Raw genomic sequence first — 15,097 nt, forward strand, 5'->3', positions numbered from 1 at the left:
ATTGCCTTTTCCAACAAAGAAAAATTGACAGTTGTCATTACATGAGATCACATTTCCAGTAAGTGATACATACTAATCAAATTACTTATTAATCATCCCACTCCATGCCCTATAGCTGGACCTCTCTGCTTTACTTAACGTGTCAACAGCCTTTACGTTGGACACATCAAGCTGTGCAAATGCCACTGTTTTCATGAAAGACACTCCAAATCCCAGAATATGTCAAAAATATCTCCCCTTATACTATTTCATCTTTTAAAATGAAAGAATCATAGTTCAGGAGGGATTATTTCAAAATAGCTCTTCTAAATCCATAATTCTGTAAACGAGAAAACAAACTATTTTCTTTAAATCACACAGTTATTTTTGTCTTATTCCTAACTTACAGATACAGAAATTGAGACTCAAAGAGAGTAGCAAATTTCTCAAGACCACTCCAGCCAGGATTCTATTTGGCTCCAAAATGCATTCTTTATTTTTCTCCAATACTAATTGCCTCCTGAAATGTTACCTCACCCTTCTTTTCCCGGGTCCAAGGATTCTACTTCTTCTTCACATGGAACTTGCAAACCTTCTTTAACTGATTTAATTTATTCTTTGTTATACTCTCTTCAAACTGTTTCATAAAATTATTTTTAAAATTTTAATTAACATCAAGATATACATATTCTACTGAGGCCAGTGGCATCTGTTAACAGCAAAATCCATGTTACTAACCTTGCACAGCATCCAGGACAAAGAGCTTGGCACTTATCAAACACTTTTTGATGTGACTGACGATTCTAAGACCTCCTAGAAGATTTAAGAAAGGCTCAGCATTTGGAGCTTCCACAAATTCTGACATGTAAGGGGATTCACAGGCTCCAAACCAATTCTGAAACTCCATGATACCAATTCAATTTCTTACAATGTGAATATTCTCAAGTTTCCTTCTTTTTTCTTTATAGTGAAAGTTTTAGGAAGTTTATATGAATTAATAAAAATCCTGGGCTCTATGAAGCCAATCTAGCTTTGAACATGCTTTTATTGATCTCTCAGGTAAATCTACTGTGAATGTTATGAGCCAAGCCCAGATCACCAACTTCAAACAGAATTGGAGGTACCTGTAGAGAGTTACGCTGGCAGACAGGCTTTTACTAAAGCCAGCAGAGCAGAGGTGAAGATAAAAAAAAAAGTTGCTTAATTAACATTTTAGATGTGTTGTAGGTTGAGTGATTTAAGGCAGCTTATTAAACTTTCCCTGTTGCATCCTGGGGGTATCATTTTTCTTTCTTTTCTATTTTACAGATGTAATCAATTTGTTTCTAATATCAGAACACATTAGCATAAGGAAGATTTCTAATATGCTGGAGTTCTTTTTATATTCATTCTTATGAGTCAGTTATCTTGCTTGAAGATTCCAAACAATGTTACTACAGCCAATACAATGAAAAAACATTTTCTAGATTCTTGCTTCTTAGACACAGAAAGCATCCCCAACACAAAAGGAAATATTTCCTTTCCCTATTTTGCATGTGGATGAAGGGAACAATAACATGATTACCCATTCTTACCATTTCAAAAATTCATACTCTAATATCCATATGGAGGAGCTGTGATCATTCCTGTATTTTTTCATGTGTCCAAACAGGTTCAACTCATATGTGGTGGGACTCTAGAGATATAAACCATTAGCATCTATGTCACATGGCCTTGCTTCTTGGCCTAGACCTAATTTTGAATCTGCACTCTCTAAATAAGCCATAAAGTTACTTATAAGTTCCATATAGAGAAAATTTTGCCAATTATGCTAGCTCAAAATAGACTCATGAAAATCTCAACCCAGGGATATGCATCCATGTGGTTAAGCACAAGGTCTTGGGTCCAGATGCTGAAGTTTGGAACTTGGCTTCATGGCAACCCATAGTGTGTGACCTTATGCAATTAACTTTATCTCCCTCAGCTTGAGTTTCCTCAACTGTAAAATGCAGGTAGTAATAGTAACAACTTCATAGTTTTCTTCTTTTTTAACAAGAGCTGTAGCATATCCTCAAGAAAAATACTGAGAATATTTTTATTTTCTCATTCCAAGCTATATTTTGATGGCTCTACTAAAAGTAGACAATCAATACAATTTACATTTTTAAAAAGGAAAGTTGCATATCACCTACATTCAAATGTTATCAACTCTTGGAAAGTCTTATGTCATCCACCTTCTCCTCCCTTTTCATATTATTATGGAACACATCACTTTTCTGTATTTTAGCATATATCTCTAAAAAATAAAAACTCCTCAAAAATAAAAGTCGCATAACTACAATAACACTATATCACCAAAAACAGCCTTAATAGATTCAAACATTCAGTAAATGCTCAAATGTCTTATCATTTTATAAAAATGTTATTTGTATCAGAATCCAAATAAGGTCAACATATAACAACTAGACAATATGTCTCTTACGACCTGTTTAATCTATAGCTTTTTCTCCCTATTGTATTTACATTTCATTGGTTGACAAAACTAGGTTTTGTTCTCTAGATTTTCCCATAGTCTGGATTATTATGGTTGTATCCCATGAAGCTTTGTTTTGTTTTGTTTTAAATATGTTCCTCTGACTTGTATATTTCTTATAAATTTGTAGTTGGATGTAAAAGGTTTTATTAGATTCAGGGTTGATATTTTTGGCAAGGATATTTTCTTAGAAGTTGGTACACTCCTCTATTAAGGGGCTGTATATTTGCTTGTGTTTAAAAAAAAGATTCAAAGTTGACAGGTAACACTGCAAGGTTTGATTGTGTACAATATGTATTGAAGTAAATATGCATTGTGGAATGGTTATATGTAGCTAATTAACAAATTCATTACCTCACAAGGTTATTATTTTTTATAGTTGGTTGTCTCTCTTTCCATGATGTTAGCAACCACTGATATGTAATACCTAGATCCATTAATTCATTAGGGGTTGCAAAATATTGATATTTTAGTTTTGTCATTTCATCTTCATTAGGTATAGGCTAACATAGATCTATAAAGAAAAATGTCCCTTCATCTACTATTTACTAACCCAGTAGTACATTTGTATAGAAAAGGCAAAATAAATATTCAGTTCTAATCTTCGTTTATCAATCTTCAAAATATTTCATCCTCCAAGGATGACCAATTATTTTTTAATGTATCAGTAAGAACTAATGAATCTGAACAGTTTATATGTTTAAATATATGAAGTAATCATCCTTACTGATGCAGAAGTTTTCCATGTTTGGGCACAGGAAACCTTTCAAGTTGTCTCATTGGTCTTTTTATACAAACCTAGTAGTCTTTGATAGCTTCCTTGACATCAGCCATAATGATATGTTGAAGCCCATCTTGTACATTTCTACACCAACCATATCTCCAAGGAGATCCTGTTCATTTTAGTAGTAAATAGTATAGTTGATAGGATTTTCTGCAATATTTTCTCTTCCTTTCCCTATATGTACCTACATGTATGCGTACATATGTAAAACTCTACCATTTGAAAGTTGCAACATCATGACATTTTACCCTTAAATATTTCAGCACACATCTTCTAAAAATAAGAACCAGAGAAAAGTGCCATCATGACCTAACAAAATCATGATTGTTCTAAAATATCATATATTTAATTTATATTCAGGTATCTTCAATTCTCCCAAGATAATCTTTTATAGCTGTTTTATTTTGACTAGGATCCAACCTAAATCTGCACACTGCATTTGGCTGTGTCTGTTTAGTCTCTTGTACCCTAGAACAATTTTGATTCTTATTTTTATCTCACCAATTTTTTCAAGAGCCCAGGATAATTGTCCTGCAGAATGTTCTAACTTTTGGATTTTTCTATCGTTTCACCATTGATATTCAATTTCCTTCAAATAATGACTCTCCAAAAAATTTTCACCTTGAGCTCTTGAGGTTAGCAGTACATCTAAAACCTTTCCTGAAACAATATTGATTTTCTCTTCATTGAAAGAACATTTGAGTTATATGACTATCATACTGACATAGTATTATTTGCTCTCTTTATGAGGTACAGAGTATTCTAAAATTCATATTTCCTGTATATATAATGGTTTAAGGAATGTAGTACAAAAAAGAATATTATATTGAACATTTAGGCAAAAGTTTACACCTGTGAATGTCCACTCATAAAAGACCCCTTACCTGGCTATGGGGAGGTGTCAAAACTCTTGGTAGATGTTTAGTAGAAGCAAAGATAAGAGAAGTTACAGTGCCATCTTCCAGAATCCCCTCTATTATGAACCCGTCTCTAATATTTTATTTTAAATATATGATTATTATTTTTGGTTAAATGTGACTTGCTCCCCTTCAGACCAACAGAAAGCTTTTTCTAGTTGGTCTCCTGAGCTTCCTCTCTTCCCTATATTATGAAAATAAAAGAAAGTACCTCATTTTAATCAATTCTAAGCTACATAATAAGGCCATATATTCACATCTTTTAATATCTCTTAAAGCATTTGTTTAAAGCATTGCTGATAAGAATTATTGTAAAGCTTCTTAAACTCAGATTCCTCGTATTGACCCCAAGGGAAAGGACCTGAGAAAAACATTTTTAACAAGTCTTCTAGATGCCAATCACAGACAAGCCTAGGAAATACTGCTCTTTTGTGTAAATACATCTTAATCACAAAAATTTACCTGCCTTGGCCTCCCAAAGTGCTGAGATTACAGGCGTGAGCCACCGCGACCAGCCAAAATCCAGAGTTCTGAAACCACACTACCTGAAGTCAAACTTCAGCTATTAATATATTCCTAACCAGCACAGAGACCATGTGTGTTAGAGTCTCTGGAACTCTGCTTCCTCATCTTTATAATAATGAAAAGAAAATAGAGCCTGTCTCATAGGTGACAGTCAAGAAGGATACTCATATTAAATGCTTAGTACAACCTCAGTAAATGCTAGTCATTAATTATTATAATTATGATAATTTTTTTCCTGTAAGATGACTCAATCATTTTTTGTTTTGAATTGACATGTGAAACATTAGTTATGATTCACTCCAAGAGCTGTATCTCTGCTCTAAAAGGGTACACTGTTTGCTCAGGTGACTAGACACATTTTGATGGTATTTTGCTCATTTAAAAATATGTCACTTGGCAGGCATAATTATCTCTAAATATATGAAGAATAGGATCTGCTGTGGAAACACTGAGGACCTACATGAAGCCACTGAGAAAAAAAGAATGTCCCACAGACCACTTATCTTGAGGTGAAGAAACTCCAAAGATAACATGGTCCAAAAGTACATGGTCAGTAGAATAGTGTTATATAGAACACGGAAATACCAAAAGGTAATTTATTCCTGGAGTGGGAAAGAAAAACTATGCTATAGGGGAAACAGCTGAGGCACAGAAGGAGATGAAAGCAAATGGCCAAATCCACCAAGATCAGCAAGGAGACCAAAGAGGATCTGTATTGTGGGCAAAGTGTAAGTAAAAGAACTTTAGCAGTCCATGGACTGCTGCAGTCTAAACCATGGGAGAGTTTATCTGTACCCATTAGCCTTGGCACTAGCATAGGCAATGTTTTGGAAACCCCAAAAGGGCATTGGACCAAATAGGAAACTCATGTTGGGTCATTCAACCTACCCCTGCCCCCACCAAGACCTAAGCAGCTGCAGTGGGGTGGCCATGTGAGAGCAGGTATCACAGGACTGCATCCTGCCCTGGGAACCACAGCCAACATATCCCCACATCTCAGGAGTCCCCAGTGGCATTCCCCAGTGCCCACCCAGAGGGCTACAATGGCATGGATCTGGCTGGACCCAAAGGTGCTATGGGGTCTCCAGTACTCTAGCCCACAGAAAGTACTCCTCCCAGGGAAAGGATGGTGCAGTGCACTAAAAATGCAATTCCTGGGAGAATTCCCCATCTGAGACTATGAGACATGACCCTATCATCAGCAGTGCCAGAAGCTCTGTGCTCAGACTTGCAAGTGGAAAGTGAGATCCCCTCCCAAAGGCAATCAGCCTCTGTGCTCAGACTCATGCACAGATGGCAGGACCCCCTTCCTCTGCACACTGCTGCGGGCACAGCCACTGCTGTTGATGCCAGAGGCTGGGTTGGTTGATCCAGAGGACTGCCTGTCTGGGACTGTGAGTCGTAACTATACCTTAACTGGTAGTATTGCCTCTGTTTCCCAGTGTGTCTCATGCATGAAGTGTGGGGTCTTTCCCCCACTCTGTGTAGGGCACTGGGTGCCGCTGCCACACATAAGAGAGCCTGAGAGCTGCATGTCTGCAACTATGGGTGGTGATACCACAGTGCAGCCACCACCAACACCAATGTGCACCACTTAGTAGCCAAAGAGTTGTCCTGCTACTACTACTGCCACTTTCCACATCACACCAACACCAGCTGTTTAGGGACCCAAGAACCCGCTCACCGAGTGGCTTACTACTGCAAAGACTGGCATCCAGGCAAGCAACCTGGAGGCCCAAGAATTGGCCCACTTGGTCACACTGACACTGGTGCTACAATATGCCATCCTGGGGTCCATGATCAGGCATGGCTGGTCCACCACTGCCACCACTGAAGACTGAAGCCTGGCCCACTTGGTATCCCTGCCCTCACATGGTGGTTTACATGCTAAACCACCAAAAAATTACAAATACCACTGACACTATTGACAGCTGAAGAAATCGTAAAGAGACTGGACTATCACACATACCCAGAATCAAAGCCGAAGAGCCCTACACAACCAACACCACTGATATACCTTCAGGAAAAAGTTCTTCCACACTAAAGCAAATTCATAGAACTGGAAGAAGTAACAATTACATCGGATACACAGATAACAAAATAAGGACACAAGAAACATGAAAAAGCAAGGAAATATGACACCTCCAGGAGAACACAATAATTTCCCAGCAACAGATTCCAATCAAAAAGAAGTTAATAAAATCCCAGGAAAATAATTCAAAATTATGATACAAATGAAGTTCAGTGATATATAAGAGAATTCCAAAAAATGATACAAATAAATCAGAAAAACAATTTAGGGTATTTAGGGTATGAATGAGAAATTTACCTAAGAGATAGGTATAATAATAAAGAACCAAAGAGCAATTTTGGAACTGAAGAATTCCTCGAATAAAATACAAAATAAATTTGAAAGCTTCAACAACAGACTTGATTAAACAAAAGCAAGAATCTCAGAAATTGAAGACAAATTTTTAAAATAACTCAGACAAAAATAAAAAGAAAAGAATAAAATAAGTAAAACAAAGCCTTTGTAATATATGGGACACCATAAAGTGACTCAATAAACAAATTACTGGTATCTCTGAAGGTGAAGAGAGAAAAAAAGTATCTGAAGACCCATTTAGTGAAAGAATGGATGAAAACCTCCAAAATCCAGAAAGAGATTTAAACATCTGTATAAGAGATCCAGCAATTCCCAGTCACATACAATGAAAAAATGTGTTTTCCATGGCACATTATAGTCAAACTATCTAAAGTCAATTAAAGAGAAAATTCTAAAAATTGCAAGAGAAAATCAGCTAGTCATCTATAAAGGAGCTTCAGTCAGAATAACAGTGGTCTTCTCAGCAAAAGCCTTACAGAATGGAATGGGAGGATATAAGGAAAAAAACCTGCCGCCCAAGGATGACTATGTCCAGAAAAATTATTTCTCACAACTGAAAGATAGATAGTCTTTCCCAAGCAAGCTAACACCAAGGGAATCATCACCACTAGAACTCCTTTACCAGAAATGTACAAAGGAATTCTAAAGCTGGAAGTGAAATGGTGGCAGTTACTCTCATAAAAAATACACAAAAATATAAAACTCAGTGGTAAAGTAAACAAACAAATGAGTAAGAGAAAATACTCAAATGGCACCACCACAGAAAATCAGCAAACAACAAGGACAGTCAATAAGAAAAATAGAAAGGAAAAAGAACATAAAAAACAACCAGAAAACAATTAACAATATTACAGGCACAAAACTGCACATATCAATAATAACCATTCACATAAGTAAGTTAAACTCTCTGCTCAAAAGTGGCTGAAGGGATTTTTTTTAGTGATCCAACTATATGCTGCCTATAAGAAACACACTCTACCTATAAAGACACATATAGACTGAAAGTAAAGGGATGGGAAATTATATTCCATGTAAATGGAATCCAAAAGTGAGCAGGAGTAGCTATACTTATAGCAGATAAAATCGATTTTAAGTAAAAAACAGTAGGAAAAAACATACAAAGCAGGTCACTATATAATGATAAAAGGATCAATCCAGAAAGAGGATATAACAATTCTAAATATGTATGCACCCAACACTGGAGCACCCTGTTCATAAAGCAAATATTACTGGATCTAAATAAGGTGATATATTCTAATACAATAAGAGTGGGAGACTTCAACACCCCAGTCTCAACATTAGACAAATCATCCAGACAAAATCAATGAAAACATCACACTTAAACTGAACTTCAGATCAAATGAACATAACAGACATTTCCAGAACATTTTATCCAACCCTTCAGAATATACATTCTTATCAGCACATGGAACATTCTCTAGGATTGACCATATATTAGAACACAAAACAAGTTTCAATTAAAAATAAAAATAAAAAGCATACCAGATATCTTCTCAAACCACAATGAAATAAAACTGGAAATTGATACCAAGAGGAACTTTGGAAACTATACAAACACAGGGAATTAAACAACATACTTTTGACCATGAATGGGTCAATGAGGAAATACAAATGGAAATTTAAAAATTTCTTGAAACAAATGAAAATTGAAACACAAGAAACCAAAAGCAATGGGACACAGCAAAAGCAGTGCTAAAAGGGAAGTTTATAGCAATAAATGCCTATGTAAAAACAATTTCAAATAAACATCTATGATGCACCTCATGAATCTAGAAAAGCAAGAATAAACCAAACCAAAAATTAGCCTAAGAAAATAAATAAGAAACATCAGAGCAGAACTAGATAAAATAGAGACTAGAAAAACAATACAAAGGATCAATGAAATGAAAAGTTTGTTCTTTGAAAAGATAAACAAAATACATAAAGCTCTGACCAGACTAAGCAAGAAGAGAGAAGACCCATATAAACACTCATACATGAAAGATGATACATTACAACAAATATCACAGAAATATAAAAGATCATCAGAGACTATGTGAAAACTCTACATTCACAAACTGGAAAACTTAGAGAAAACTAACAATTCTTGGAAATATACAACCTACCCTGATTGAATCAGTTATAAATAGAAAACCTGAACAGACCAATAACAAGTAACAAGATTGAAATAGTAATAAAGTCTCCCAACAAAAACAAAAAAGAGGCTGGATGGATTCACTGAAGAATTCTATCAACATATAAAAAAAAACTAATACCAATTCTCCTCCAACTGTTCCCTCCAAAAATAGAAGAGACAATTATAACTCTTTCAGTGAGGCCAGCATTACCCTGATGTCAAAACCAGGCAAGGACACATCAAATAAAACTACAGACCAATATCCCTAATGAATATAGATGCAAAAAATCCTCAACAAAGTACTAGCATCTGAATCCAACAGCACGCCAAAAAGATGACACAAAACAATCATGAGGGATTTCACATAGGGATGCAATGATGGTTCGATATATGCAAAACAATAAATTTAATGCATCACATCAACAGAATGAAGAAAAAAATCATATGATCATCTCGATAGATGCAGAAAAAGCATTTGACAAAATTCAAGATCGCTTCATGATAGACACTCTTAACAACCTAGGAATAGAAAGACCATACGTTAAAATAACAAAGGCTGTATGTAACAAACCTATAGCTAACATCATACCGAATGGGGGAAAGCCAAAAGCCTTTCCTCTAAGTGCTGGAACAGGATAAGGGTGCCCACTTTCACTACTACTATTCAACATGGTACTGAAAGTCGTAGCCAGAGCAATCAAGTGAGAAAAAGAAATAAAAGACGTCTAAATTGGAAAATAGAAAGTCAAATTTGACTCTTTGCAGAAGACATGATCTCTCTAGAAAAAACAAAACAGTCCACCAGAAAGCTCTCAGAATCTCATAAAAAATTTCAGTAAAATTACAGGATATAAAACAACATATAAAAATTAGTAACATTTCTATATACCACTAATGAAACAGCCAAAAAAAGAAAAAAAGAAATCAAGAAAGCAATCCCATTTATAATAGCTACCAAACAAAAATAAAATACCCAAGAATAATTTTAACCAAGGCGGTAAAATATCTCTTCAAGGAAAACTGAAAAACACTAATGAAAGAAATTGTAGAGGACACAAACAGAAATATATCTCATGGTAATGGGTCAGAAGAATTAATATCATTAAAATGACTGTACTACCACAAGGAATCCACAGCTTCAATGCAATCCCTATCAAAATAACATGTCATTTTATAGAAACAGAAAAATCAATCCTAAAATTCATATAGAACCAAAGAAGAGCCCACTAGCCAAAGCAATCCTGAGCAAAAAGAACAAAGCTGGAAACATCATACTACCTGATTTCAAAATATATTACAAGGTTATAGTAACCAAAACAACACGGTATTGGTATAAAAATGGGCACATAATCCAGTGGAACAGAATACAGAACCCATAAATAAATCCACGTATTTATAGCCAACTGATCTTCAACAAAGTTGCCAAGAATATACAGTGGGGAAAGGATATCTTCTTCAATAAATGATGCGGGTAGGCCGGGTGCGGTGGCTCACACCTGTAATCCCAGCACTTTGGGAGACCAAGGCGGGCAGATCAAGAGGTCAGGAGATCGAGACCATCCTGGCTCACACGGTGAAACCCCCGTCTCTAATAAAAATACAAAAAATTAGCCGGGCGTGGTGGTGGGCGCCTGTGGTCCCAGCTACTCAGGAGGCTAAGGCAGGAGAATGGCGTGAACCCGGGAGGTGGAGCTTGCAGTGAGCCAAGATCATGCCACTGCACTGCAGCCTGGGCAACAGAGCAGGACTCCATCTCAATAAATAAACAAACAAACAAACAAACAAACAAACAGTGCTGGTAAAACTGGAAAGAAGTTTAAAACTGAAGTTGAGCAAAAAAATGAAACTGTATTTCTATCTCTCACCATATACAAAAATCAACTTAAGATGGATTAAAGATTTAAATATAAGACCCCAAACTGTAAAAATACTAGAAAGAAACATAGAGACAACTCTCTAAGACATTGGCCTAGGCAAAGAAACTGACTTATACGTTGAAAGTATAGGCAATAGTAGCAAAAATAGACAAATGGGACTATATTAAACGGAGAGCTTCTGCACAACAAAAGAAATAATCAACAGAGTGAAGAGACAACCTCTTGAATGGGAGAAAATATTTGAAAATTACTCATCCAACAGGGGACAAATACCCAGAATATATATGGAACTCAAATATCTCAATAGTAAAAACAAAAAACACAAAACACAAAAGGCAAACAATCCTGTTAAAAATGGGCAAAGAACATGAATAGATATTTCTCAAAAGTAGACATATGAATGCCCAACAGGTATATGAAAAATGTTCAACATCAAGGGCATGCAAATCAAAAACACAATGAGGTATCATCTCACCCCAGTCAGGACAGCTATTATTAACAACACACAAAATAACAGGTGCTGGCAAGGATGCAAAGAAAAGGGAACTGTTACACATTGTGGATGGAACTGTAAATTAGTACAGCCACTATGGAAAACAGTATAGAGAGATTTCTCAAAGGACTAAAAATAGTTACCATTTGATCCAGTAATTTCATTACTGGGTATCTATCCAACAGAAAAAAATCAGAATATCCAAAGGATACCTGCTTTTACGTGTTTATTACAGCACTCTTCACAATAGCAAAGATATGGAATCAACCCAAGTGCCTAATGAATGGATGAGTGGATAAAAATACTATATATATATATATATATACAAAGTGGAATACAATCCACCCATTAAAAAATGAAATCATGTCATTTACAGCAACATAGATGGAACTTAAGGTCATCATATTAACTGAAATAAGCCATGCAGAGAAAGACAAATATCGTAAGTTTTCCTTCATATAGGGAGCTAAAAAAAAAACTTGATTTCATGGATATAGAGAGCAGATATATTGATACCAGTGACTGAGAAGGGAGGGTGGGGGCTGGGTAAAAAGAGATTGGTTATGGGTCCTAACATACAGTTAGATAGAAGAAATAAGTTCTAATGTTCGATAGCAGACTAGAGTGACTATAGTTAGCAATAAAATTATATACCTCAAAGTAATTAGAAAAGAGGGCTTAAAACAATAGCAAGACATAAAAATGATAAACACAATGAATGTGGTGACTCATGCCTGCAATCCAAACTTTGGGAAGATGAGGTGAGAGAAGTGCTTGAGCCCAGGAGTTTGAGACCAGCTGGGCATGGTGACACACACCTGTGGTCCCAGCTATTTGGAAAGCTGAGATGGGAGGATCACTTGAGCCAGGAAGGTGGAGGCTTCTGTGAGCTACCAGTGTGCCACTGCACTCCAGCCTGGGAGACTGAGCAAGACCCTGTCTCAAAAAGCAAAATGACTGATACTCAAGGTGATGAGGGTAACTGGATATCCCAGTTACTCTTACTTGATCATTACATATTCTTTGCATGTAGCAAACACTCACATGTACCTCATAAATATGTAAATTATTATATATGTGTTATATATTAAGGGGGAAAGAAAAATAAAAATTGTGTCATAGTTTATTCTCCTCATCTTAAATTGTATATTTTACATTAGAAAGAAAGTGTATTGTTTTTTCTGGCCTCATGACATGACTGTTGCAGAGCCTATTTTTACTCATAATTGGATGAATACAGCAAAAAAATTTAAATTTTTTATTTTCCATGATTCTCTTGGAACTTAGTCTCAGAGTCCTCAACACATAGCATCTCAAACTTTAATACGTATAGGAATTACCAGGAGACAGTGTTAAAATGCCGATTCTTATCCTATCCGTCTGGAGAACGGTTTTTTGTTTGTTTGTGTGTTTGTTGGTTGGGGTACAGGGGAAGTGCTGCTCCAGAGACCGCACTTTGAAAACCAAGGCCTTAAAGAAATTGTTTCCCTTCCATTATGGGCAGATTGTGGATAAACAAAACTGAGTCTGATTCTTGCCAATTGCTTTTCTACTACAGTGCATGTGAGCCCATCTGTGGGGACTCAGAATATAGCCTGTTTTGTTTTGTTTTGCTTTGCTTTGCTTTTTTATGGGTAATTTTCTACTGGGAAATCACAACACAATCTAAGAACAGGCACCAGAAAAATCTCCCCTCCCTGGCATAGGACTAAAGCAGTTTGCTGCTTACATCAAATCATAAGTGGAAAGAGACATGGGAGAGGGGAATCCAAAGATTGCCCAACATAGATATGGGACCCAAACTTGCACTCTGCATGCGGTGTGTAACTTGAAACCCTGAGCAAAGGTAGACATAAAGTCAGTTCTGAACTAGATAATGCCACAGGTCTTGGGCATGCAGAAGGAACCTGAAAAACCACATAAATTATCCTGAATAACCAGAGCAATCTGAAAGGGGGCTGTAGAGTAAGTGTGCTTAAATTTTTCAATGAGCTAAAGAAAGGACCAAAATCCAGAAAAGAGATTAAGAAAAAAGATTGATTTTAAAAAGAATAAAATAAAATCTCTAGAAGTGAAAAATGTAGCAGAAATGAAAATAGCATTTTTGTTTTTGTAGAATGGAAGTCACTAGAGTAACTTTACATGTTGACGAGAATAATCCAGAAGATTGGAAGAAATTAATTATGCAGGGGAGAAGAAAACCTGAGTAGGCCAAAGTCTTTCATCGTTAAGGGCAGATGGGCTGCAGAACGCAAGAGGGGAGATGACCACTGAAATGAAGAGAAGGGGCTTATAATTGTAACAGAAGAGAACAAGAAAATATGTATAGATGTAGTGAGATATGTGGGTTCCATAGTGGAAAATAAAGGGGTTTCCATCTAATGGCTTATTTTTCCCCAGTGAAGTATGGCATAAAGTCTCAGTAAGAATGAGCAGAAGAGATGTGTGATGTCCAAGGAGACTAGAGAAGGAAAAAAATAGTGCGTTCAACAAGATATACAAATTTCTAGGTCAGTAATAGAATTACCAGAAATTGTTGAATGTTCATGTGACTTTTCTGAAAATTAATTAATATAAAATAAAAATAATCAGGCCTCTTATATGATGTTCTCTAAGAATGTTCTTTTTTTTTTTTTGAGACAGGATCTCCCTCTGTTACCCAGGCTGGAGTGCAGCAGCGCAATCTCAGCTCACTGCACCCTCCACCTCCCAGGCTCAGGAGATTCTCCTGCTTCAGCCTCCCAAGTAGCTGGGATTACAAGCGTGCACCACCAAGCCCGGCTGATTTTCTGTATTTTAGTAGAGGTGGGGTTTCACCTAATATTAAAGTCCATCATCTTGTACTAAAGATATAAAATGTTGACCTTTCCTTTGTCTGTACTGCCTGGTAAAATCTTGCCAAAATTTCCAAATTATTTCACTATGAAGCATTACTACAGTAAACTATGATATATTTGTTGGTAGCATATGTGTGTGTGTATTTTGATCTCATTTTTCATCCTCAAAATTCACCAATGCTTACAATTTTAAAAACCTGTTCAATGTGTAGAGAGCAGGATTATTATTCTGTGTATGAGAGAAGACTCCTTAGAGTCCTATGTTCTTAAAATAATACTTTTAGCAATTATTAATACAGTACACTTTGTTTTGAACATTCTTTAAACAACTTTTAAAATTGTATATTAAACAAAACAAAGCTGTTTTGCCTTTAGGAGGTTATTTAACGTCTTTGTGCTTCAGTTTCTTCAGCAATAAAATGGGAATAACAATAATGGCCCTATCTACTATTCAAATATCTATTAAGGCAAGTTAGGACAATAGAAATAGATACAAAACCTTTTTGAAAAGATACCACTTACTATTATCATTATTTATAAAACTAGAAAAAACTTAGTAATGTTTTCTGTCCCCAGTTTTCAATGAGAAAACTAAGACAGTGATAGATAAAGTACTTGCTTAATTTGAGATGACACCTGGGCAATTGTAG

General features: G+C 35.9%; 1 long non-coding RNA gene across 1 annotated transcript in view; it reads left to right on the forward strand.

Moving 5' to 3' along the window:
* LOC129534093 (uncharacterized) overlaps positions 1 to 14,481 on the forward strand; it is a 45,802-nt gene extending 31,321 nt beyond the window's left edge. Inside the window, exon 3 of the long non-coding RNA XR_008680516.1 lies at positions 14,250 to 14,481. This is a non-coding gene — a long non-coding RNA (uncharacterized lncRNA). The remainder of the gene's footprint in view (positions 1 to 14,249) is intronic.
* Positions 14,482 to 15,097: the final 616 nt, after the last annotated feature.

Source organism: Gorilla gorilla, chromosome 5, assembly GCF_029281585.2.
Source record: "Gorilla gorilla gorilla isolate KB3781 chromosome 5, NHGRI_mGorGor1-v2.1_pri, whole genome shotgun sequence".
In the NCBI taxonomy this organism is placed as follows: Eukaryota; Metazoa; Chordata; class Mammalia; order Primates; family Hominidae; genus Gorilla; species Gorilla gorilla.